At 41.3% G+C, this 27,418-nt stretch overlaps 1 protein-coding gene and 1 pseudogene across 1 annotated transcript in view; one reads left to right on the top strand and one right to left on the bottom strand.

Moving 5' to 3' along the window:
• The first annotated feature begins 8,844 nt into the window (after positions 1-8,844).
• Positions 8,845-27,418, top strand: part of LOC129631549 (zinc finger protein 501-like) — a 37,543-nt gene continuing 18,969 nt past the window's right edge. The window contains exons 1-2 of the mRNA XM_055552635.1: positions 8,845-9,124; positions 26,660-26,750. The gene's annotated coding sequence lies outside the window, so the exon portion shown is untranslated. The remainder of the gene's footprint in view (positions 9,125-26,659; positions 26,751-27,418) is intronic.
• LOC129631551 (histone H3.3A-like) lies at positions 15,791-16,638 on the bottom strand (annotated as a pseudogene).

The following is a 27,418-nucleotide window of genomic DNA, read 5'->3' as shown; positions in this document are numbered from 1 at the left end:
GAGTAGGATGGAGTGCATTCAGTGGTTCACAAATGACTGTTAATCCAGTCACAGCAAAATGCATCAGGAGGCTTCTGGTCTTAAATGGCACCTGGGGGAAGGCATGACGTAAAGCCTGTGTTGATTATGGAAGAAGCTTACTGGGTTTGATTAGTATTTTGTGCCAGTTCTAGCAGCGACGCCTCATTTCTGGTGTTGCTTCCCGATTCTTGACATTTTGATGACTTGTCTATTCTACTCGTCTGTTCTACTCTCACATACCATACAGGACTAATCCTCACCCCTTGACTCTCACCTGCTTTTCTTACTGCTCCTTCTGCAGTGCTCTCCAATGTTGACTTTTACATATTGTGTCGTGAGGCGTGCACCTATCTTTGAATAGTCCTTGAACACAGACTATTCTATTGCAATTGGATATTCTTGGTCCTGGACTTACCCTTCTACTCTAGTGGTCATGTGTCACCAGCAAACAGGAGCCCTCTGGAAATGACTTACAGATAAACTGGTTGTAGGCCCTGTTCTTCTCCAAATACCCCATCCCATAGCTGTGTCCTTCACCTTGCAAGGCCTTCCCCATTCTGTGCTCTTTATTTCCTAGTACAGCAAAGCGGCCTGATCCTTAGCCTGCATCACCTCCCTGGTCATACGGACAATCCCATGGAAGGGAAATGAGAGAGATGAATTATGGTAGAAATGACACATAAATATCAGGAAGTAGCAAGTGGCACAATTCTGAAAATGAGGGACTGTTAAGAGTTATATAGTTTTTGAACATGGAAACACTAACGTATAATATTTTAGGTCAATTAATTCTTCAAGGTATAGAGAATGAGAAGCAGTTCATTAAAAAGAATAAGAAACAAGCTATAAAGAGTCAAACTATGATCTAGACTCATGAAAATCCAGATTCTTAGACAGATGGGAAGGTATGATAAATCTTCAACAATAAAAATCAAAAATTGACATAACTGAAAGTAAGTAACTGAGGGAAAATACATTTTCTAACACATCTGAAGTGAGATAGTTTTCAAAGGAGAGTAATCAAAATAGAACTCTAATAAAGGTTTATTTTGCTAAGTCAACAAACTGCCTTGCTGTCAAGAGAATTGATAGAAGCAGTGTTTGCAAGCAGAGTGGATTCATAAAGAGAGGAAAGTTTCTTCAAAAACAGCAGCAACAGGAACAGCCTGACATTGCTGTGTTGCACGTTGGAGTGTTACTCTATGACTCTATGAATCCCAGTCCATGTGGGCTATAAAACTGGCACTCCCCCTCCATCAGGATATCTGAGGTTCTGTTACTCTACAGAAGAGAAGGCAGGGCTATGCCCTGTGGATCTGAATGTGACTAGAACTCTCTCACACCTTCCTTCTAGAATTAAGAGCTTATATCCTAAAACTCTTCTTAGATTCAGTGTACACTTGGATGACAATATTGCACCTTCCTTTCCATGAATATGAGATGTCTCTTCCATTTATTTAGTTTTTCTTTGATATCTTTTATCAGAATTCGGTAGTTTTCTCCATATAGCTCTTGTATATGTTTTGTTAGATTTGTACCTGAGTATTTAATTTTGGGGGATGCTAATGTAAATGGTAATATATTTTAAATTTTAAATTCCATTCATTTACTGATGGCATATAGCAACAACCTTGCTATCATTTCTTACTGGATTGAGAATTTTTGTTGTTGTTGATTCTTTCAGGTATTATACATAGAGACTTTCTTATCACTTGTTTACAGAGACAGTTTTATTTCTCCCTTCCCAATCTATAGCTTTTCATTTTATTTTCTTGTCTTACTGAATTAGCTAGGACTTCCAGGACAATGCTGAAAAGCAATGGGTAGCAAGACATACTTGCCTTGTTCCTGATTTTCGTGGAAAAGCTTTGAACTTCTCACAAGTAAGATTAAGCAGCAGTTTGCTTCTAAGTATATCTGATCATCTCTGAAAATGTTGGATTTTCTCAAATGTTTTTTCTGCATCTATGATATGATCATGTGATTTTTCTTCTTTTAGCCTGTATCAACATTAGTGATTGTTGTTTTTCAGTTGCTCAGTTGTGTCCAACTCTTTGCAGCCCCATGGACCGCAGCACGCCAGGCTTCCCTGTCCTTCACCATCTCCCAGAGCTTGCTCAAACTCATGTCCATCAAGTTGGTGATACCATCCAATCATCTTGTCCTCTGTCTTCCCCTTTGCCTACCTTCAATCTTTCCCAGCATCAGGGTCTTTTCTAATGAGTCCGCTCTTTGTATCAGGTGGCCAAAGTTAATTTGTATTTAAATATTAAACTAGCCTTGCATACCTAGGATAATTCCATTTGGTTGTGGTGAATAATTCTTTTTACACATTGTTGGATTTGCTTCTGTGCTCATGAGAGATATTGGTCCATAGTTTCCTTGTAATGTCATTGTCTGGTTTTGGTATTAGAGTGATGCTGGCCTGATAGAATGAGTCAGGGAGTATTTCCTCTGCACTTTTCATCTGGAAGAGATTGTAGATAACTGGTATAATATCTTCCTTAAATATTTGGTAAAATTCACTAGTGAATCTCTTTGGGCCTGGTGCTTTCTTCTTTGGAAGGTTAGTAATTATTGATGCAGTTCTTCACTAGAAAGTAAGAATAGACAATCTGAATAGACCTGTATCATTTAAAGAAATTAATACATGCTGTAAAAACATTTGAGAAAATCGAACACCCATGCTCTCCTGTTTTCCATTTCATTGGTTTCTATTCTAATTTTTATTTCTTTTTCTGTTTTGGATTTAATTTGCATTTCTTTTTAGAGTTTTCTAGGATGGAAGTTCAGATTAATGATTTTGTATATTCTTTTTATGCTGTAAATTTTCCTCTAGGCACTGCTTTCTCTGCAACCCACAAGTTTTGGTAAATTGTTTTCACTTAGTTTCAAGCAGTTTGAAATTTCTCTTGAGATTTCTCCTGACTCATAAGTGTCCTTGAATTATTTAAAACTATGTTTTTTTCAGCTCCGTGTATTTTGGGATTTTCCAGCTATCTTTATCTTTTTGATTTCTACTCTAATTCCATTGTTGTCTGAGATCAGACATTGTGTGATTTCTATTCTTTTAAGTTTGTTAAGGTATATTTTATAGCCCAGAAAATGTGGTAGTGAATATTCCATGTGAGCTTGAGAAGAATATGCAATCTGCTCTTTTTTGATGAAGTAGTCTTGTAGATATCAACTATATTAAATTGATTGAAGGTGCTTTGAGTTTAAATATGTCCTTAACTGATTTTCTGCCTGCTGGAGCTGTCCATTTCTGGTAGAGGGATGTTGAAGTCTCCCAAATATAATAATGGATTCATTTATTTCTGTTCATCTGGAGCTCTAGGTCCACTTTCACTCTCACAAAGCACAGTTAATTCCTTCTCATAGTTTCCCTCTGAATTCCTCTATATTCTAGCCACAGCAGGAGATTGTCAAGTAGAGAATTTCTTCTCCCACTTCAGATCTGCCTGACTTCCAGTTCTGTTTCAGCCAGAACAAGTTCTCTACGTTAAGAACTCATGTGATTACATTAGGCCAACCTGAATAATCTCTGTTTTCAAGTCAAACAATTAGCTACTTTAATTACATCTGCAAAGTTCTTTTATCTTGTAACATAACATACTCAGGGGAGTAACTCCAGGGGTCAGAGCCACAGCCATCAAAACTCTGCTAGTCATAGTCTTTTTTCCTAATTCACTTCTAGTATTTTACAACACATTTCATATTTTTATCTTCTCAACCATAAGTCTGAAATTATTTTTATTTATATAAATCTACTTACAGTTTATCCACACATCTCAGTCATGGGATAAATGCCCATATATAACTGCAACTACCATTGTTTGGCACAAGTTGACTTAAATTCCAGGTTTTCCATGTTCAATACAGTGCTTAGATTAAGCAGTAGTTTGCTTCTAAGTACATCTGATTATCTCTACTTTTGTTTATTTGAGATTAAATGCATCATTTTGAGTAAAGTCTTTATTTCGCTTATTTACTTTGATTTTGTGGACTAATCTTTTGCTCTTCTCATGATATTAACTTGGGGGCTTACTCTCTGAGTCTGTGAAGAATTGATACTGATGCTACCTTTGTGTATAGGTGTTACTTCTGCCCTCCTGACAGGGACCTCACTTGGACAGACCTATCATATAAGCCTAGACTCTACCCAGTATTCTACATGATGAATACCTAGGCAGTGATGCTTTAGATTTTCACACAAAGGCCTACACATATACACAAGCCAAGTTTATGACTGTACAGCATGATTGTTTTCTGTTCAGTGTTTTGGTGTTCTAAGATAGGAACTGTTGTGGAAACATAATTTTAAATAAAATGTCCTGCTAACCCAGAAGACTTCTTCACATAAAAAGAAGAGAGAGAAAACATTTTTTTTTTTTTTCCTGTTGAAGAAGCATTGAGGCAGAATTGATATGCATTACAGGCAGTCTAGTAAGGAGATCGTGAGGTCAGTATGCAGTACAATGTGTTACATACATGTTCTTGAGATAAATGAGAACTAGTTCTCCAGTAAGAGGATTTGACAGTACCATTTTTTGTATCATTCATGCTTAATTTACCTTGTAATTGGAGTGACCATTGGTGTTTGCCAAGTGTCTTTATCTAAAGAAAAATACATTTCTTATACCTTTATGACAGGAGGTAGTTTTATAAATTAGAGCCTGGCACCTGCTGAAGTTAGGCTCCTTCTCTCCTACAGAAACTGGAAGATAAGGGCACGCTTTTATGTAATGATTGAATTTAAAAGAGCAATCTCTCAGGTCCTAGAGCAAAAGGTTTCCAGAATGCAAATCTGGCAAAAGGCTTATATAGCTTTAAAATATATATCGTAATGGGCAAAGGAAGAAAAGACAAGTTTTCTTAAGTAAATGCCTTAAGAAAAAGTGGATGTGGTGATGAAACTCTCCTTTTGCCTCAGAGGATTTATTTTCCTTTTTTTTAAATTTTAACAGTAAATTACAAAATTCACTGTTAATTTGAACTTTAAGGAGATCTCCAAAAAATTTATTTGCATTTTCTAAGCATATTGGCTGGGTGAAGTTGCTTTCAAATGGAGAAAAAAAATCCTAAAAATTTACTGACTTCTGGAAGTTTTAGAAGACTGGAAGAACTGAAGGGATGTCAAGGATTCTGTGTGTGGGTGTGTGTAAGTAAGATAAAGCCAGGAAAGTATGTGATAACTTCTGACAGGTTTTGATGGAAACACCAAAGGAGAGAGATTTTCCAGAAGAGACATGATGTGTCACTGTGTATTCATGTAGGAGAAATGATAAGATTCCTTAAAATGTTCAATTAAAACAAATTGATTTTATTAAAAATTATTTTTAACCCTTTTAGTTTTAAGTATTAAATAAGTATTTTTAATGTAAGTAATGTTTAGCAAAATTTGACAGCCATTAGCACCTAAAAGGAGAAGGCAATGTCTTTAGAATAATTATTCTGGTCACATGCTCAGCTTAATTGTATCTCTTATCAGACATCACTGCTAAAACCTCTCTAAGATTTTCACATTTTTAACCATCTACTGATACTTCCGCTGAGACATTTCAGACACAATCTCTGAATCACTACATAGTCATTAATAGCTTTCTGTAATTTGAATTTTATAACTTTTTTCAGGTAATAGTTCCTCATGCAGAGCAGTCTCTGTAATCCAGGGGAAATGATAATGACTTCCCAGTGATGAGATCATAGTTTCAGTTACTCCGTGCAGTTTGGGGTTCAGAACACCTTTTTCATACATGCTCCATCAGTGAATACCACACCTGTTAATCTGTATGAAATCTGCATGTCTTTCATTGTTCTATTTTTGAGAAATAACTGTCAGACTATCCAAAAAGAAACTAAATGATAAAAATATTATATGCTTGATAAATTGGACACAATAACTTACTATGCTGTTAGAAGTATTTTCTGGTTTTTATTATTGTTTTTTTTATTTTAAGTTTTATTTTATTTTTAAACTTTACAAAATTGTATTAGTTTTGCCAAATATCAAAATGAATCCACCACAGGTATACATGTGTTCCCCATCCTGAACCCTCCTCCCTCCTCCCTCCCCATACCATCCCTCTGGGTCGTCCCAGTGCACCAGCCCCAAGCATCCAGTATCGTGCATCGAACCTGGACTGGCAACTCGTTTCATACATGATATTATACATGTTTCAATGCCATTCTCCCAAATCTTCCCACCCTCTCCCTCTCCCACAGAGTCCATAAGACTGTTCTATACATCAGTGTCTCTTCTACTGTCTCGTACACAGGGTTATTGTTACCATCTTTCTAAATTCCATATATATGTGTTAGTATACTGTATTGGTGTTTTTCTTTCTGGCTTACTTCACTCTGTATAATAGGCTCCAGTTTCATCCACCTCATTAGAACTGATTCACATGTATTCTTTTTAATGGCTGAGTAATACTCCATTGTGTATTCTGAAGTGACTACAGAGATCCACCTTTGTACTCCTGCTGACCCACCTGGAGTGTTTTTTCTCTTCTTCCTGACCAAACATACAGAGACTGATCAAACTGAGTCTAGCACTTCATAGTGTATAGATTTAATTGCAACATGGTAATGTTTATTTTTCATTATTAGTTTATTTTTATTGAAGTATAGTTGTTTTACACCTGGAACTAATCCAGGTATATAACATAGTTATTCAGTATTTTTATAGATTATACTCCATTTAAATTTATTAAAGACAAGGCTTCCCTGGTGGTCTAGTGATTAAGAATCCTAGAAGGCAATGGCAACCCACTCCAGTACTCTTGCCTGGAAAAATCTCATGGATGGCGGAGCCTGGTAGGCTGCAGTCCATGGGGTCACTGAGGGTCGGACACGACTGAGCGGCTTCACTTTCACTTTTTACTTTCATGCATTGGAGAAGGAAATGGCAACCCACTCCAGTGTTCTTGCCTGGAGAATCCCAGGGATGGGGGAGCGTGGTGGGCTGCCGTCTCTGGGGTCGCAGAGAGTCGGACACGACTGAAGCGACTTAGCATCAGCCTGCCAACGCAGGGGACATGAGTTCGATCCCTGATCTGGGAAGACCCCACGTGCCACAGGGCAGCTAAGCCCTGTGCCATAGAACCTGTGCTCCACAACAAAAGAAGCCAGAGCAATGAGAAGCTTGAGCACCACAACGAAGAGCAGCCCCTTCTCGCCGCAACTAGAGAAAGCCCACACACAGCAGCAAAGACCCAGCATGACCAAAAATAAATAAATCTTTAAAAAGTTATTAAAAACAAAAGTTATATTTTCCTGTGCTGTACAACATATCCTTGTTCTTTTTATACATAGTGAAACTGAGCATGACCCTGTGGGACCTTCATGGGAGAGACATCCCCAACGCTCATGTCCCCTGACTTCCACCTGCCCCACTGGGTGTGCTGCACAGCTTGTGGGTTCTTAGTTCCCTGACCAGGGATTGAACCTGGGCCCTGAGCAATGAGAGCATGGAGTCCTAACCCTTTGACCGCCAGGGAATTCCTGTTCTGACTCTTGTTTTTGGAAAATTTTATCCTCCTCGGCTTTCCCCGAATTCCAAAAAGCAAAATCAGAGAAGTGAGAAGATGCAGAAACAAAGGAAGGCAGTCAAGTGTGACAACATAATAATAGGTTAGCCATAAAACAAAGTGAAGGACCTTTATAGTTCCTCCTCAAGGGCTATGGATAATGTCCTTGAGCTATTTTGCAGTTACTAAAACCCCCACCAGGTGGAAGAAGTTAACTGTATGCTGACAACCAGCATGTAGCCTCCCAGACCAGTTGGAGTTAGAAAACTGATAATTAATATTCTGAAAATATCACCATTATCTCATCATCAACCAGAGAATTGTGCTCAGGCTGATCACACATCCTGCCACCCTCTTCCTCATACTGTCTTTTAAATCCCTTCTTTGAAAGTCATTTGGGGACTTCAGGTCTTTTGACCATGAGCTGCCTGTTCTTGGAGTAAACCCAGTACTTACCTTTCACCACAAGGGAATATCAATGGTTTGGCTTTTCTGTGCATCAGGTGACTGGCCCAAGTTTGGTTTGGTAACAGTAGTTTGTGTCTCTTAGGCCCGTAGCCCTATTTTGCCTCTCCCCCATGAAATGTTTGGAGAAGGCAATAGCACCCCACTCCAAGACTTTTGCCTGGAAAATCCCATGGATGGAGGAGCCTGGAAGGCTGCGGTCCATGGGTTCGCTGAGGGTCGGACACGGCTGAGCGACTTCACTTTCACTTTTCACTTTCATGCATTGGAGAAGGCAATGGCAACCCACTCCAGTGTTCTTGCCTGGAGAATCCCAGGGACGGGGGAGCCTGGTGGGCTGCTGTCTATGGGGTCGCACAGAGTTGGACACGACTGAAGTGACTTAGCAGCAGTAGAAGCGTGAGATGTTTATTAGCTTCTGCTACCAGCGGACACATTTTGTATCTGAAGGACTAGGAATGATATGTGTACTTGGTTCTGTGTCCTCTGAGAACTTCAGAAATGGTACAGGTAGCCTCAGGCAGCATGATGAAGTTCACAGAAACTGAACTAACACATCTCCAATCTTGGGTGAATGTCTTCAGACAACACAACATCCCCCAGAAGTCCTGAGATCTGCCCCTTTAAGAACGAACAAGAGGCTGCTAAGTCCTTGGATGGGTGAACTCCATTTCCCAGCGCCCCTCGGGTCTAAACTTGACAGGGTGCAAAGGGGTGGGGTGAATTACCCCCAAGCGTGAGAACTACATTACCCAGAATACTCTGCTGAGCAGCCTTGCTGAGCCAATGAAGGCTCAGAACAGAGGCGTTTCCGTGCGTGTCTCCTAGCGAAGGGCGGGGCTTCCGGCGTCCTCCTCCGGGCGGTCATTTTGGCTGCTCGGGTGTTCGTCCGGATAGAAGTTCCGGAGCCGTGAGCCGGGGCCGACGGGACAGGACCGAGAAAGCGTCAGAGGAGTCCCGCTGCACAGAAGCGAGTCTGAGGTTCGGCCGCAGCACCGCGAGAGATGATTCGCACCAGGGCCGGTTTAAGACCCGCCGGCCCGCTCCCGGACCCACTCCGCCCAAAGGCCTGGATGGCTGCGGCCGCTCGGAGGGACCCACCGCAGGTAAGCGCTTGTCCTCGGGCCCTCCCCGCCCTCACCCCACCAGACACTAACGCCCGGAGTGCCCTCATCCCTGCAGCCCAGCCCCCGGTGTCCGGGACGGTGAGGCGTTAGTACACGTGCTCTTGTTTCTGACAGTGATTATGCATAAACTTAACATTTCAGTTTTCCAGTTTAATCTTACTATCTGGGGTGTGATTAGATGAGGGAGAGGGATACAGGCAGAGGAACCGGGATGTACCAAGGCCTGGAGCTGCGACTGAGCTCTGGGAATTCGGGAAATCTGGGCTCCGTTGTGCCCGGCGGGGAACAAAGTTTGAGGCGGAGTTACTCCTAGAATAGCAGGCTGAGGGCTCTGCATGTATTCTCAGGATTCTAAGAGCTGCGGGAAATTTTAAACCAAACTACGTTAGGTTTTCAAAAGTCTTCCAAAAGCTGTTTAACAGCCTTTGGATAACCAGACCGAGGAGGAGGATGAAGACGTTGGGGCACCAGGAGGTTGGATCTTTGTTCAAGCACACAGAGCTAGTAAGGTGAGACACTGAGGCACGTAAGTTAGGCATTCAGCCCAAGGGCCAGGCGTGCGCGCATAGCGGCCTGAACCCCGTGAAACCTGACATTGTAGTCATTCATCTGTAGCCTATGTCTTAAAACATGACTGCAGAAACGTTTGCGGGACCTGTATAGGTATATGTAGTGTGTCCCAGACTGCTACTGTTCCTTCCCCAACCCATACATTCTCTGCATTGTGGTGACCCGGGATTCTTTTTATACATTGCTTATTTATGGCTGTGCTGGGTCTTCCTTGCTGCGCAGGCATTTCTCTAGCTGCCCTGAGTGGGGGCTACTCTTTCCGAGGTGTATGGGCTTTTTCATTGTGGTGATTTCTCTTGTGGAGCATGGGTTCGATAGCTGTGGTGCATTGTCTTAGTTACTCTCGCAGCTTGTGAATATTCCCAGACCGGGAATCGAACCTGTGTCCACTGCTCTTGCAGGCAGATTCTTATCCACTGCACCACCAGGGAAGTTCCTGCCGTGGAATTCTTTAAGGACCTAAACCTAGGGTCCTGAGTCTACCAAAGATTGTATAGAAGTGTTTCCATTTCTGGCACCTAATGTAAATGGATGTGGAAATGTTATCCAAGTACCACGATGTGAAAGTGCTTAGAGGTAGAGCTGAGGTGGGATCATGAAAATATTTCCATTAGGTGGGAAGAATGAGCAAGAGAACAGAATTCAGTACTGGAACGGCTGCCTAAGAAATTGGGTATCTGTCCTGGAGGTGATAGGAAGTTTGAATCAGAAGAGGAGGAATGACCTTGCCTCCATTTATAGGAGAAGGAAATGGAACCCACTTCAGTGTTCTTGCCTGGAGAATCCCAGGGACAGGGGAGCCTGGTGGGCTGCGTCTATGGGGTCGCAGAGTTGGACACGACTGAAGCCACTTAGCAGCAGCAGCTCCGTTCATTCATTTATGTTGGGGGTGGGGTGGTGCTTCTCACTGCAGCGGCTTCTTGTGGCAGAGTGTGGGCTCTGGGGCGGGTGGGCTTCAGAGTGTGGGCTCTGGGGCGGGTGGGCTTCAGAGTGTGGGCTCTGGGGCGGGTGGGCTTCAGAGTGTGGGCTCTGGGGCGGGTGGGCTTCAGTAGTTGTGGTACATGGGCTCAATAGCTGTGCCTCTGGGCTTAGTTGTTCTGCAGCATGTGGAATCCTCCTGAATCAGGGATCGCACCCATGACTCCTGCACTGGCGGGTGGACTCTTTGACACAGCCTCCAGGGAAGCCCTTACCTACCTCTTAGCAGTCTCCGTATGGCTGCACAGTGAGAATAGATTGTGAGACTGAGGGAAGAGAAAGGAAAACCAGTGTGGAGGCTCCTACAGTAGTCCACTTGAGGGTTTATGGAACAGAGTGGTAGCTTAGAAGTGGCTGGATTCTGGATATGTTTTTATTATGAGTTAACTGGATTTTCCAATGGGGAAGGAAAGTGTCTTTTTCTGCATGGGTGGTTATAACAAAGTACTGTAAACTAGATAACTTATAAACACCAGGAGTTTTTTTTCTAGAGGCTGGAAGTCCAAGATCAGGGTGCCTGCATGGTCAGGTTCTGTGTCTGGTGAGGGCCTGCTTCCTGGTTCCTAGAAGCCAGTTCCGTGTCCTTATGTGGTGATGAGCAGAGAGGAGCAAGCTCTCCTGACTTTTATAAGGGTGACAGTCTCTCCCTTGTGGGGCCTATCTTCATGGTCTCATCTAATTTCCTCCCAAATGTTCTCACTCCTAATACCATAAAATTGGGAGGTTCTGTGTCAAGTATGAATTCTGGGGGGACATAAACCTTCACTCTCTAACAGAGAGTGAAACAGATAAATCTAGGTGGTTTTGTTTTTTTTTTTTAACATATTTGTGTGATTGACTTACATTAGTTTCAGTTGTACAATATAATAACTAGATACATACATTACAAAATGACAGGAAACATTCTGTTACTGTGTTATCATACAGAGTTACTACAGTATTATTGACTATATTCCCTACGCTGTACTCAGGGGTCTCCAGCCTGTGGGCTGCGGACTGCTACCTCTTGTCAGATCTGCAGCAGCATCAGATGAGAAATAAAGTGCACAATCGATGTAATGTGCATCGATCAGCCCGAAACCAGCCTCCCCTGGTCTGTGAAAAAGTGTCTTCCGTGAAACCGGTCCCTGGTGCCAGAAAGGTGGGGGATCACTGCTTACATCCTTGACTTATTTATTTTATAGCTGGAAGTTTGTTTTGCAGTTACCCTGAGGCTTGTTTGTTTGTTTGTTTGCGTGTGATCTTTGTTGTGTCATGAAGGCTCGTTTGATGTGGCGCAAAGAGTCTAGTTGTGCTCGGGCTTCGGAGCATGCAGGCTTCAATAGTTGCTGCTCGCAGGCTTAGTTGCTCTGCAGCGTGTAGGATTCTAGTTTCCCACCAAGGGATCAAACCCGAGTGCCTTGCACTGCCAGGCAGATTCTTAACCACTGGGCTGCCAGGGAAGTCCCTACCATGAGGTTTTTATATATGTATATATATATACACGTACATATAACATAAAAATATATATTTTATATGTTTTAAATTGCTGGGTTCTTCATGCCACATGTGTTTCCAGTGGTCTACATTTGCAGTCCCCACTTCTCATAATTGCTGGCTTTGATACCGTATTTGTGTGGGTGATTTCCTGCTGGACTGTATGTGAGCTTTTACCAATGAGCTTTCCCATTTGTAATTTTCTTGTTTCTAGTTGTGGCCTTTTCCTTCTAGAGAAGTTCCTTTGGCATATGTGCTAAAGCTGGTTTGGTGGTGCTGCATTCTCTTAGCTTTTGCTTGTCTGTAAAGCTTTTGACTTCTTGGTCGAATCTGAACGAGAGCCTTGCTGGGTAGAGTATTCTCGGTTGGAGGTTTTTAGCTTTTCTGCCTGGAAAATCAGCTGATAACCTTATGGGAATTCCTTTGTATATACTTACTGCTTTTCCTTTGTTGCTTTTTTTTTGTTCTGGGCACACTGAGCAGCTCTCGGGTCTTAGTTCCCTGACTACACATTAAACCCGGGTCACAGCTGAGAAAGCACAGAGTTCTAACCACTGGGCTGCCAGGGAATTCCCAAGTTCTGTATATTTTAGTGATGTATTTATGACTATACGTGGTGTCAAAATATGCAAAATTGTACATTAGACAGAGTACATTTTACAGTATATACTATAGAAAATTAAGACAAATCCCAGAGACTTTTATTATTTTAAATAGAGTTGTCATGAAAGGACTCTAATAAAAAGACATTAGGACTGGTGGTCTAGTGGTTAGGAATCCATCTTCAACGCAGGGGATGCAGCTTTGATCCCTGGTAAGGGAACTAAGATTCCGCATGCCCCAGGACACGAATGCCCACGCGCCGCAACCGGAGAGGCCTGCGTGCCGCAGTGAGCAGCCCACATACCTCAACTAAGGCGTGATGCAGCCACGTAAGTAAACCTGAAAACCGAAAAAGATGTTAGACCAAGTAGTCAAGTGGCGAAGCTTCCGAGCTCCCAATGCCAGGGCCTAGTCAGGGAACGTCAGGCAGATCACCTCACTAGTGCTGCCCAGGAAGTACCAGGCTGACTGATCTAAGATTTGGTTTCTGGGGAGGCTGAAACTGAACTTAGGTAGTGTTGGTTTGGTGAGTAAAGCTCAGTTCAAGTGACTCCATTTTCAGCTAGTTGTCTCCTTTTTGTTTTTTTAAACAATTCTTTAAATTTTTATTTTAGATTGAGGTATAATTGATTAAAAATGTTGTATTACTGTCAGGTGTACAGCAGAGTGGCTCAGTTATACATATATATGTATCCATTCTTCTTCAGATTCTTATCCCTTATATGTTGTTGCAGAATATTGAGTAGAGCTCTTGTGCTATACAGTAGGTCCTTGTTGGTTGTCTGTTTTATTTATTGTGTGTGTGTGTGTGTGCTCAGTTGTGTCTGACTCTTTGTGACCCTATGGACTGTAGCCCACCAGGCTGCTCTGTCCATGGAATTTTCCAAGCAAGAATACTGGAGTGGGTTGCCATTCCCTTCTCTTTATTTATAGTAGTGGATATGTTAATCCCAAACTCCCAATTTATCTACCCACCACCTTTCCCCTTTGATAACCACGATCCTTTTCAAAGTCTAATCTGTTTCTATTTTGTAAATAAGTTTCTTTGTAAAGATTTGTATCATCTTTTTAAGATTCTGCATATTAGTGATATCATATGATATTTGTCTTGCTTCATGTAGTATGCTAATCTCTATTACTTCATTCTCCTTTATGGCTGAGTGATATTCTGTTATATACATGCATATGTCTGTGCGTCTGTGTGTGTGCGGCGTGTGTGTGTGTATGTGGCACATCTTCATCCCTTCCTCTGTCGATGGACATTTAAGTTGCTTCCATGCTTGGCTGTTGTAAATAGTGCTGCAGTAAACATTGGGGTGCGTGGTGCATGTATTTTTCTTGCTTGCTTTCTCTTCCTTCCTCCCTGCCGTCCTCCCTTCCTCTCTCCCCGGCTTGCAGGATTTCAGTTCCCTCCAGGAATTGAACCGGGCGCAGAGCAGTTAAGCCCAGACTCCTAACCACTAGGCCACTTAAGGAACTTTCTTAAGTGGCATGTATCTTTTCAAATTACAGTTTTCTCCTGTTAATATGTCCAGGAGTGGGTTTTTAAAACAACTTTAAGGAGAATACGTTTTGTGAAACAGAAGTAGTTTTCCCAAATTTACAATCTTTAGATTTGACAGCCACAATGTTAGGGCTGTTGGAGATATTTCATTTTTCTTGAACACAAGCCACAGTTCAATTTTAGATGGATGCAATATCATCTCCATGGTGTATCATAGCAGTTTGCAGCAGATGTTGTAATTCTTATTTGTAACTGAAACTCTCCTTACACCACAACCACCAATTAGGGGAGTGGAATTGGATCCTACCCCAGTGACTGTAGGCACAGTTTCATGCGCTCGGCACTCACTGCCTGTGGCATATGCTGGCTTAGAGAGAAACTTTTCAAAATCACTGGCTAGGGTCTCAGATAGGTTCTCTGCTCTTTAGAGATGTGAAGTCTTGGCTTGATCATCACTGCTCTAAGATGTCACTGTTCCCATTGGCTAAAAATATTCCACATGGAGATTTCCTTTTTGGCCTTACCACCTTCACTTAGCTGAGGAACATTCAGAAAATCTAGGACATCTTCCCCTGAACTGTCTTAGTAATTATAAATATTTCAGTACTTTGAGGTAAGAGAGCTCACATCCGTCATTTAAAACTTCCAAAACCCCGTTCACCTGAACTCCTGTGCACATGTTGTCCCTGGACCAGCAGCTTTTCCATTTCCTGTTGTTTTCCTCTCCAGATTGCAGTTCTTGGGTCAGTCTCTTTATTAAACTTTCAGCAGGGCCAGCAAATCTTAATTGTTACTTCATTAAGTTCCCTGGTATGACTCCCTTCTCTGTTGATATTCAGCTCCTGCCACCCACAGAAGGAGCAGAGCTCACCATGTGAAAACAGTTTCTGCTTCCTAACCTAAAACAAATCAGTTTAACTCAAATGCCAGCTAAGAGCCATGCCCTCATGTCTCAATTTGTCTGCAGACTGGTTCTTGATCAAATCTCATGACTGGTGACCTGTTACTGCTCTCTCTTTCAGTCTCTTTTTGAACTAACTTTATAGACACTTATTCCTTCTAAAAATAGTTTTTCCTCTCTTAGTGATCCAGTGCATTTCTTGTTCTACTGTTTCTGTCATCTTTTACGGATGAACTTTTGTTTTATTTATTTTTAATATTTAATTTATTTTTCTGTGTCTGGTCTTAGTTTTGGCATGAAAACTCTCAGTTCCAACACGTGGTATCCAGTTTCCAGATCAGGATTGAACCCGGACTCCCTACATTGGAAGCGTGTAGTCTTAGCCACTGGACCACCCGGAAAGCCCTAGAACTGAACTCTAAAAGAGCATTGTTTTTTTCTCTCTCCTGATTACATCGACAATATAGCTCTACTTTTTCAAGTTTCGTGTATTAGCCTCACAGCTCCATTGTCACTGACAAAGTCCTAAATCCAATGGTAACTTTAGGATTTTGTTTAAATTTCCCCTCAGAAGCTTTTGCCACAGTTGACATTTTTATTCTTTTTTACCATGCTAGATCTTCATTGCTGCGGGCTTTCTCTGGTTGCAGTTCACGGACTTCTTGTTGCAGCGGCTTCTCTCTCTCTCTCTTTTTTTTTTTTTGCAGTCAATAAGAAATTTACTTGTTTTAAAAAAATCCAAATGCTGGCATTGTCCAGGAAAATTTAACAGGTTTATTTATAATTGTTGAACTGCTGAAACTTGTTCACTGAAACATTTTGACTTTCATTAATGGCTTTATGTCCCCGCATTTATATTAAAAATTCACACACAAAAGAAAATGGAAAAACTGCCAATACCTGATTTCTGTCCCCTATTTTCCACTTGCAATCATATATTTAGGTACCTTTTGACCCCATGGGGGGGAAAAAATATCTAACGTTCAGAACTACTAATAACAGGAAGAAGAGAATTTTTTTTTTTTAAAGAATGAAATGTTTCCCATCATAGTGGATTCTTAAGCACGTTCTCCACGTATGCGGCGTGCTAGCTGGATGTCTTTTGGCATAATTGTTACACGTTGGATAGCACACAGGTTGGTGTCTTCAAAAAGCCCAACCAGATGGGCCTCACTTGCCTCCAGCAAAGCACCAATAGCTGCACTCTGGAAGCGCAGATCTGTTTTGAGTCCTGAGCAATTTCCCGCAGCAGACGCTGGAAGGGACGTTTGCGAATCAGAAGTTCAGTGGACTCCTGATAACGTCTAATTTCACCGAGTGCAACAGTACCAGGCCTGTACGATGAGGTTTCTTCACCCCTCCAGTAGAGGCCGCACTCTTCCGAGCGCCTTTTGTAGCGAGTTGCTTCCTCGGTGCTTTACCACCTGTCAATTTGCGGTCAGTCTGCTTTGTACGAGCCATGGTATAGAGACCTCCTTACTTACCCTCCTTCTCCTTCGGCTGGAGCGCGGCGAGCTAGAGGCGGCACTGGCGTTGGAGAGCGATGGCGGGCGCGGCGGCGGCTGCGAACACCAGTGGCTTCTCTTGTTGTGGTGCACAGGCTTAGTTGTTCCATGGCATGTGCGATCTTCCCAGACCAGGGGTCGAACCAGTGTCCCCTCCATTGCAAGATGGATTCTTAACCACTGGACCACCAGGGAAGTCCCATGCCTGCATGCATGCATATATTTAAGTAATAATGCTTTACTGAGGTGCTATTCACATGACCTGGAAATACCATGACAGGTATTTGGGGTACATGTATCCTTTAGAACAATGATTTTCTCCAGGTACATGCCCAGGAGTGGGATTGCTGGAGCATATTGTAAGGAACCTCCATACTGTTTCCCAAAGTGGCTGTACCAATCTTACCAGGTTGGCAAAAAGTTCATTGGGGTTTTGCTGTAATATCTTACAGAAAACCCAGACAGACTTTTTGGCTAATATATACATTCCCACCAACAGTGTAGGAGGCTTCAGTAAGTCAGACCTGATGGTAATACAAGTGAAAACTTGGTGAGAACTATGAAATAATCCACATAGTTGGGTCTTCTCTTCCCTACTTTGCACCTCTACTGGCACGACTGACTATTTCTCTGTCTTACCTCTCCTGAGGTTGAAGGGATTTAGTATTTTTAACTTTGCTAAGGAAAACTGATGAACAGTAAAATAATATTGGGGCTTCCCAGGTAGCTCAGTGGGTTAAGAATCTGCCTGCAGTGCAGGAGACACAGGAGGTGCAGGTTCGATCCATGGGTCCGGAAGATCCCCCGGAGGAGAGCATGGCAACCCACTCCAGTATTCTTGCCTGGAGAATCTCGTGGACAGAGGAGCCTGCCCAGCTACAGTCCATAGGGTCCCAAAGAGTCGCACACGACTGAAGTAGTTAACTGAGCACAGTATGGTATATTAGGAGAATCCAATGTACTGGTATCAGAACATGACAGGTTTTGAGCTATGATACACTTCAGAATAAAAGGGTAGTATATAGCAAATGGAAAACAAGCTCAAAATGTTTGATTATTAATATAAAAATTTTGTAAGTAAGATTCAGTTCAGTTGCTCAGTCGTGTCCAACTCTTTGCGACCCCATGAATTGCAGCACGGCAGGCCTCCCTGTCCATCACCAACTCCCGGAGTTCACTCAAACTCACGTCCATCGAGTCAGTGATGCCATCCAACCATCTCATCCTCTGTCGTCCCCTTCTCCTCCTGCCCCCAATCCCTCCCAGCATCAGAGTCTTTTCCAATGAGTCAACTCTTCGAATGAGGTGGCCAAGGTATTGGAGTTTCAGCTTCAGCATCAGTCCTTCCAAAGAACACCCAGGACTCATCTCCTTTAGAATGTACTGGTTGGATCTCCTTGCAGTCCAAGGACTCTCAAGAGTCTTCTCCAACACCACAGTTCAAAAGCATCCATTCTTCGGCACTCAGCTTTCTTCACAGTCCAACTCTCACATCCATACATGACCACTGGAAGAGTCATATCCTTGACTAGACGGACCTTTGTTGGCAAAGTAATGTCTCTGCTTTTCAATATGCTATCTAGGTTGGTCATAACTTTTCTTCCAAGGAGTAAGCGTCTTTTAATTTCACGGCTGCAATCACCATCTGCAGTGATTTTGGAGCCCCCAAAAATAAAGTCTGACACTGTTTCCACTGTTTCCCCATCTATTTCCCATGAAGTGATGGGACCAGATGCCATGATCTTTGTTTTCTGAATGTTGAGCTTTAAGCCAATTTTTTCACTCTCCACTTTCTCTTTCATTAAGAGGCTTTTGAGTTCCTCTTCACTTTCTGCCATAAAGGTGGTGTCATCTGCATATCTGAGGTTATTGATATTTTTCCCGGCAATCTTGATTCCAGCTTGTGCTTCTTCCAGCCCAGTGTTTCTCATGATGTACTCTGCATATAAGTGAAATAAGCAGGGTGACAATATACAGCCTTGATGTATTCCTTTTCCTATTTGGAACCAGTCTGTTGGTTCCATGTCCAGTTCTAACCGTTGCTCCCTGACCTGCATACAGGTTTCTCAAGAGGCAGGTCAGGTGGTCTGGTATTCCCATCTCTTTCAGAATTTTCCACAGTTTATTGTGATCTACACAGTCAAAGGCTTTGGCATAGTCAATAAAGCAGAAATACATGTTTTTCTGGAACTCTCTTGCTTTTTCCATGATCCAGCGGATGTTGGCAATTTGATTTCTGGTTCCTCTGCCTTTTCTAAAACCAGCTTGAACATTTCGGTTCAGAGTTCACATATTGCTGAAGCCTGGCTTGGAGAATTTTGAGCATTACTTTACTAGCGTGTGAGATGAGTGCAATACAGAATCTTAAAAAATCCTGGAAAAGTGGACACGGTAATAGGAAAAAAGAAAAAAACACACAAGAAGTCATCATTTAGCAACAAATGAACTAACTCACAGCCAAAATCATTTCATTTATAATCCTGCTCTATTTCCCTCAGCAATTGCTTATCTTAAGGCAAACTCCAAAAGCCATATCACTATATCTATAAAAGTTCAAATAAGGGAATTCCCTGGTGGGCCGGGAGTTAGGACTCCGTGATTTCACTGCTGAGGGTGTGGGTTCAGTTCCTAGTCAGGGAGCTAAGATCCTACAAGCCATGAGATATGGCCAAAAAGAAAAAAAACATGTAAGTGTCTGTAATAGGCTAGGACTTTTTTTTTGTTTGTTTAATTGTAGTATCTTTATCATGCTGCTGCTGCTGCTAAGTCACTTCAGTCGTGTCCGACTCTGTGCGACCCCAGAGACGGCAGCCTACCAGGCTTCTCTGTCCCTGGGATTCTCCAAGCAAGAACACTGTAGTGGGTTGCCATTTCCTTCTCCAATGCAGCAGAGTGAAAAGTGAAAGTGAAGTCGCTCAGTCATGTCGGACTCTTCGCGATCCCTCCTCTGTCTGTGGGATTTTCCAGGCAAGAGTACTGGAGTGGGGTGCCGCTGCCTTCTCTAATCTTTATTATATGTAACTATAAACAGTTTCTCCATATTATGCAGTACCAAACAGTATTCAAATTTTCATGGGTATTTTATTTTTAATATTTATGTTATTTCTCTATTTAATTTTGGCTGTGACAGGCCTTAGTTGCAGCGTGCAGGCTGTTCACAGACTTTTCTTTAGTTGTGGTGCAAGGGCTCAGTAGATGCAGCGCTTGGGCTTACTTCCCCTGTGGCATGTGGGTTCTTAGTTTCCTCAAACCTAGGTTCCCTGTTTGGGAAGGTAGTCTTTTTCTTTTCTTTTTTTTTTTTTTGAAAGAAGGCATATTTTAACTACTGGACTGCCAGGGAAGTCTCTAGTTGTTTTTTTTTTTTTTTTTTTTTTTAATATTTATTTATTTGGCTTCAATGGGTCTTGTGGCATGTAGGATCTAGTTCCTTGACTAGGGATTGAACCTGAGGCTCAAGCAGGGAAGTCCTGCCAATGATGATTCTTGCCTGTACCATCAATATAGGTGATGGTTCTACCCTCCCATTTCCTTTATTAAGTGGAATGTGTTTTTTATAAATAAGAAAGTTATGGGAGTAGAAGTTCAGATAGAAAAAGATACAAAAATATCTTGTTTTATTTCTCCTTTCACAGTGTGATGATTCAGTTCTTTGCCTTTTTCCAAAATGAGGTTTTGGGTTTTTTTTTTTTCATAGTAGTAGTAGTAATAAATGTAAAGGAGTTTTACAGGTTTTTACTTTGTAGATACAGTTGACCCTTAAACTGCAGGAGATATGCATGTCAATCCCCTACACAATCACAAATTTGCGTATAACTCTTGATTCTCCCAAACGTAATTACTAATAGTCTACTGTTGACCAGCATATATATTCTATTTTATAGGTATTTTATACTTACAGGTAGAGAAAGGAAAATGCTCCTGAGAAAATCATAAGGAAAAGAAAATACATTTATAGTATTGTACCATATTTATGCATAGCCACCAGGCACATGAAGAGATGCTCAACATTGTTAATTAGAGAAACGCAAGTCAAAGCCGCAGTGACATCACTTCACAGCTGTCAGACGGCTGCCATCAAAAATACCACAAGTAACAAGGGTGTGAAAGTAGAGAGAGCCCTCCTACACTGTTAGCGGGGATGTAAATTGGTGCAGCCACTGTGAATAGGAATATGGAGGTTCCTTAAAACTAAAACTAGAACTACCATCAGATCAGATCAGATCAGTCACTCAGTCGTGTCCGACTCTTTGTGACCCCATGAATCGCAGCACGCCAGGCCTCCCTGTCCATCACCAACTCCCGGAGTTCACTGAGACTCACGTCCATCGAGACAGTGATGCCATCCAGCCATCTCATCCTCTGTCGTCCCCTTCTCCTCCTGCCCCCAATCCCTCCCAGCATCAAGAGTCTTTTCCATTGAGTCAACTCTTCGCATGAGGTGGCCAAAGTACTGGAGTTTCAGCTTTAGCATCATTCCTTCCAAAGAAATCCCAGGGCTGATCTCCTTCAAAATGGGCTGGTTGGATCTCCTTGCAGTCCAAGGGACTCTCAAGAGTCTTCTTCAACACCACAGTTCAAAAGCATCAATTCTTCGGCGCTCAGCCTTCTTCACAGTCCAACTCTCACATCCATACATGACCAAAGGAAAAACCATAGCCTTGACTAGACGAACCTTTGTTGGCAAAGTAATGTCTCTGCTTTTGAATATGCTATCTAGGTTGGTCATAATCCTTCCAAGGAGTAAGTGTCTTTTAATTTCATGGCTGCAATCACCATCTGCAGTGATTTTGGAGCCCCCAAAAATAAAGTCTGACACTGTTTCCACTGTTTCCCATTTATTTCCCATGAAGGGATGGGACCAGATGCCATGATCTTCATTTTCTGAATGTTGAACTTTAAGCCAGCTTTTTCACTCTCCATTTTCACTGTCATCAAGAGGCTTTTGAGTTCCTTTTCACTTTCTGCCATAAGGGTGGTGTCATCTGCATATCTGAGGTTATTGATGTTTCTCCTGGCAATCTTGATTCCAGCTTATGCTTCTTCCAGCCCAGCGTTTCTCATGATGTACTCTGCATATAAGTTAAATAAGCAGGGTGACAATATACATCCTTGACGAACTCCTTTTCTTATTTGGAACCAGTCTGTTGTTCCATACCCAGTTCTAACTGTTGCTTCCTGACCTGCATACAGATTTCTGAAGAGGCAGGTCAGGTGGTCTGGTACTCCCATCTCTTTCAGAATTTTCCACAGTTGATTGTTATCCACACAGTCAAAGGCTTAGGATTCAGCATTTCCACCGCTGGGTATTTATTTAAAAAAAAAAAAAAAAAAAAAAAACCCATTGATTTGAAAAGATACATGCACCCCAATGTTCATAGCAGCATTATTTACAATAGCCAAGAAATATATGGGAGGAACCTATGATGATCAACAGATGAATGAATAAAGATGTGGGATATCTATCTATAAATGCATATATCTTTTATATATTTATTATATATACTGTGTGCATATATTTAATGGAATAAAATACTACGCAGCCATCAAAGGAATGAAATTTTTCCATATGCAACGTGGGTGGACTTGGAGGGTATTATGTTAGTGAAATAATTCAAAGAGAAAGACAAATACTGTATGATGTCACTTTTATGTGGAATCTAAACAAAACAAACTGGTGACAATAACAAAAAGAAACAGATTCACAATATAGAGAACAAACTAGTGGCTACTAGCGAGGAAAAGGGGTTTGATAGAAGTAGCATATTAGAGGTACAAACTACTAGGTGTAAAATAAGCTACAAGCATATACTGTACACAAAGAGTATAGCTGATATGTTGTAACTGTAAATCAAGTGTGAACTTTAAAAAGTGGCGATCTCTGTTGTACACCTGAAACTTATATAATGTTGTAAATCAACTCTACCTTAATTAAAAATAAGATAATGTGAAAAAATTCATATTTACACATATTCATGTGTTAATAATGAAGCAGCAATATGATTGGTCCATGGTAGCCTAGCTTATACGCTAATGAATGGTTGGTTATAAGAGTTTTTACTGATTTTCATGTTTTATTCATGGTTATCCTTAAATAAAGGGTGAGCATGTACAAATTAAAACATAGGATTTAAAAATGGTAATAGATTTCTGGTTTAATTAATAAGATTTGCTGCAATGGATTTGAGATTTTTTGTCAAAATATGTTAAAATGAATTAAGCTTAATTAGAACTTTTTAGTTTGATATTGTTTTATTGTCATCATGACCAGTTTTACCTCATTAACATTTTAATTTATGGCTGCATTGGCTAACAGAGATGTATTCCTTCATGTGATCATTTATTCAGAAAACATTTTATCATGATATCCTATTTAAATAGTTACTTTGCTTATGTTGTGGTTGCTAGTTTTTGTTGCGGACCATTCCAGTTCAAGAATGGGAACTATTTATAAAGACATGGCAACTCCTAACATTGAAAATGTCTGAATTGCCCTTTTTTGTAGCAGGTATTATGACCAAAGGGCTTATTCTGTTTTCTTCATTTCATTTTCTTTTTTAAATTTATTTGTAATTAGAGGATAATTGCTTTACAATATTGTGTTCATTTCTGCCATACATGAACGTGGATCAGCCAGCTTCTGACTTTTTAAATTTTTTCATTTCTCAAAAAATGTTTCTGTATGGTACCAATTCTTCTTCCACTGTTTGTGTTTGCTCTAGTTTCAGTGCCCATATCATATAAGTCTCCATCTTATAAAAGAAGTCAAAAGCAGTCTTGAATAATCAGAACCCTTCGCTGGATTGTCTAAGGTCAATTTGTTTTCTGGCACTGGAGCATCGACGTCACCTTCCTCTAGCACGGGGTCAGAAGCACGCATCTCCATCAAGTTGTCTTCTGTTCATTCCTCTGGTATGGGGTCAGTTAGCTCTTGAATTTCTCCAAGATCCATATCGTGAAACCCTGCACCTTCCCACCTGCTCCCCTCCCCCGGCCACCATACATACAGTCTCTTTCATGATTTTCTTGACTGCCTTTGTTTTAAATCCTATGAAGTCATCTGGACATATTTTTCTCCAGTAGGAATTTATTGTTTCAGACTTTATAGCTTTCACAGCTTTTTCTATAACAAGAGCATCTTAAGTAGTATAATCCTTCCTGACTTCTGTGGTGATTTCTTGATCAGAATTCTCATCCATCGTAGCACTGATAATTTTTCCATAGAGTGCTGTATGTAATGGGCCTTACAAGAACTGTAAAAGGCAGTGCCTTACTTGCAAGATACTGATTTCAGAGACAAAGCAGCAATGGAACCAATTCAGAAAAATGGTTCTTTTTGTCTAGGTCTTCTTGTATAACCAAAGACTGGTGTTTATCTTTTCCCAGGGGTTAGCAGCTTTGTAATCAGGGGAGTCGTGATTATCAACCAGACTGCATTTGTACAACATGGTCAGAGGGTTTGGCGTAGTCGATAAAGCAGAGGTGGATGTTTTTCTGGAACTCTTTTGTTTTTTCTGTGATCGAACAGATGTTGGCAATTTGATCTTTGGTTCCTCTACCTTTTCTAAATCCAGCTTGAACATCAGGAAGTTCTCATTTCATGTACCGTTGAAGCCTGGCTTGGAGAATTTTGAGCATTACTTTGCTAGCGTGTGAGCTAAGTGCAATTGTGCAGTAGTTTGAACATTCTATGGCATTAACTTTCTTTGGGATTGGCATGAAAACTGACCTTTTCCAGTCCTGTGGCCGCTGCTGAATTTTCTAAATTTGCTGGCATATTGAATACGGCACTTTCACAGTATCATCTTTTAGGATTTGAAATAGCTCAACTGGAATTCTATCAGCTCTACTAGCTTTGTTCATACTGATGCTGCCTCAGGCCCACTTGACTTTGCATTCCAGGATGTCTGGCTCTAGGTGAGTGATCACACCATCATGATTATCTGGGTCATGAAGATCTTTTCTGTCCAATTCTTCTGTGTTTTCTTGCCACCTCTTAATATCTTCTGCTTCTGTTAGGTCCATACCATTTCTGTCCTTTATTGTGCCCATCTTTGCTGAAATGTTCCCTTGGTATCTCTAATTTTCTTGAGAGATCTCTAGTCTCTCCCATTCTGTTGTTTTCCTCTTTTGCTTTGCATTGATCGCTGAGGAAGGCTTTCTTATCTTCCCTTGCTATTCTTTGGAACTCTGCATTCAGTTGCATATATCTTTCCTCTCCTCCTTTGCCTTTTGCTTCTCTTCTTTTCTCAGCTATTTGTAAGGCCTCGTCAGACAACCATTTTGCCTTTTTGCATTTCTTTTTCTTGGAGATGGTCTTGATCACTGCCTCCTATACAGTGTCACGAACCTCCGTCCATAGTTCTTAAGGTACTCCGTCTATCAGATCTAATCCCTTGAATCTATTTGTCACTTCCACTGTATAATCGTAAGGGATTTTATTTAGGTCATACGTGAATGGTCTAGTGGTTTTCCCTACTGTCTTCGATTTAAGTCTGAATTTGGCAATAAGGAGTTCATGATCTGAGCCACAGTCAGCTCCCGGTCTTGTTTTTGCCGACTGTATAGAGTTTCTCCATCTTCTCCTGCAAAGAATATAATCAATCTGATTTTGGTATTGACCATCTGGTGATGTCCCTGTGTAGAATCTTATCTTGTGTTGTTGGAAGAGGGTGTTCGCGATGACCAGTGCGTTCTCTTGGCAAAACTCTGTTAGCCTTTGCCCTGCTTCATTTTATACTCCAAGGCCAAACTTGTCTGTTACTCCATGTATCCCTTGACTTCCTACTTTTGTATTCCAGTCCCCTATGATGAAAAGGACATATTTTTTTGGTGGGTGGTAGAATTAGCCTATCCTTTTCTGCCTTAAATCCTGGTGCTCACTTCTCCTCTTTACTAATAAATGTTCTTTGTAGTATTGCTATATGATATTCTTAAATATATAGTAAGAATGTACATATTTTTACTGTTGATATTCTGAATATGATATTCTTACTTGTAAGAGTAAGTAAGAATATGTATTAGATATTCTTATTAAGATATCTATCTTAAGATATTCTGAATATGGCATTCTTTTTCTGGAATGTAAATTATGATCTGAAGGCTCAGCAGTAGAGAAAATGTATTGATCATGTCCACAACTACCTAATGCTTATTATGAGGATGCAGCATGATTTATTTAGTCTCTCAGTGATAGATACCAGGTTGATTATTCTTTGTTACTATGAAACAGTCTATACCAAATAGCTTTGTTATTACAAAAGATTGCTCTTATTATTAAATTAAAGTGATTTGTTATGTGACCAAGTTAATTTTCTGGTATTAGAATTACCCACTATCTTTGTCACCGGATTCCTCTGATTCAAATAAAATCAGTCTCTAACATACTTTCTAAATTGATGGAGTAGTTTGTACTAACATTAATTTGGCTATTATCTTCACTCAGACTGGGTTGGGATCCTTGGAAATTCCTCACTCTTTATAACTTTGTAATTCCAATTTGGGCATGAGATGAGACGTCTTTGGATCACTTGGTCTTTGCTAACAAGTTGGTCCTTTCTCTAAAGGGATCATGTGATGGCAGCTTTTGGATTGAAGGAAGCTGGATGTAAACACATTTTCTATTTACATAGAAAGAATATGGGACTTTCTCCCAGCATGACTTGCCTCCTGAGTAGTTTCTAGGCCATTAAGCTTTGTATGCACACCTCTTTGGGATCAAAGTCTTAGCTCCATCCACTGAGTACTCTGACTTCTCCTGTTTCCTAGACTGGATCCTGAAACTCCTGGTATAGATTGACATTCCTGTTAGCGTGGTGAGGAGCAAAAACAGAAATATGGGGTGTGGGTATGTATGTATATCTTCCTGGGACTTTCCAGATAGACTGAGAGGAAGTATTGTCAGTGTCTGTGATATTGATGTAGTGTGTTTGGACCTTGTCGTCTGGGCTAATGCCTCCATTGGTCTTTGTTCTTTACAGGTACAAGCAGTAAGTCCAATACATTCTCAGCAGTAGACTTCCTTCTGGACCTGCCTATGAAGTCAGAGCCACATGTACCATCCTGATCCTGGTAAGTATGTTTGGCTTTTTTTTACTTATTCACTTCTATCTTTGTCCTTTGGATGACTGGTTGTAAATCCAGGCCACTGGCAGATGAAAACCTTTCTTGTGTCTTTATGTTTCTCAACATTTTGTCACTTTGTGCTGATCAGCAGTGCCGTTGTGTCTATGTTCTGCTTTGTCTGCTGGGTAGGGAGAACATCTTTTTCCAAAGATGTGGGCTCAGAAAGTTCTCCCTAGGATATTCAGTCATGTATTTAATAAACTTTCCTTTTATGTTTATAATCTCGTGAACTATTCCAGTTAATCTGTTGGGAATTTTACATTCGCTATTGAATAACAGTTGAAGCCATTCAGTAGTTGTAGGCTACACAAGAATCTGTTGCAGGAAGGGAGACCCTTTCCATGGCCTAAGAGTGGGCTCTTGTCTGACACTCAGAAATGAATTGTCTGAGGAGACACATGAGCAGGAGACTTTATTGGGAAGGGGCGTCCTGACTGAGAGCAGGAGGGCAAGGAAACCCAGGGGGACTGCTCTGCCACGTGGCTCACAGTCTCAGGTGTTCTGGTGATGGGGTTACCTTCTGGTGTGGCTCCTGCCAGTCACCTCACCTGGCCCATAGCCTGACTCGGGGGCCTTCCTGGTGACGCGAGCATCTCTCAGCTGAGATGGGTTCC

The sequence above is a fragment of the Bubalus kerabau genome, chromosome 17 (assembly GCF_029407905.1).
Source record: "Bubalus kerabau isolate K-KA32 ecotype Philippines breed swamp buffalo chromosome 17, PCC_UOA_SB_1v2, whole genome shotgun sequence".
NCBI classification, from domain to species: Eukaryota; Metazoa; Chordata; class Mammalia; order Artiodactyla; family Bovidae; genus Bubalus; species Bubalus kerabau.
The sequence above is the reverse complement of the archived record's forward strand: the minus strand, read 5'-3'. Positions and strand labels throughout refer to the sequence as shown.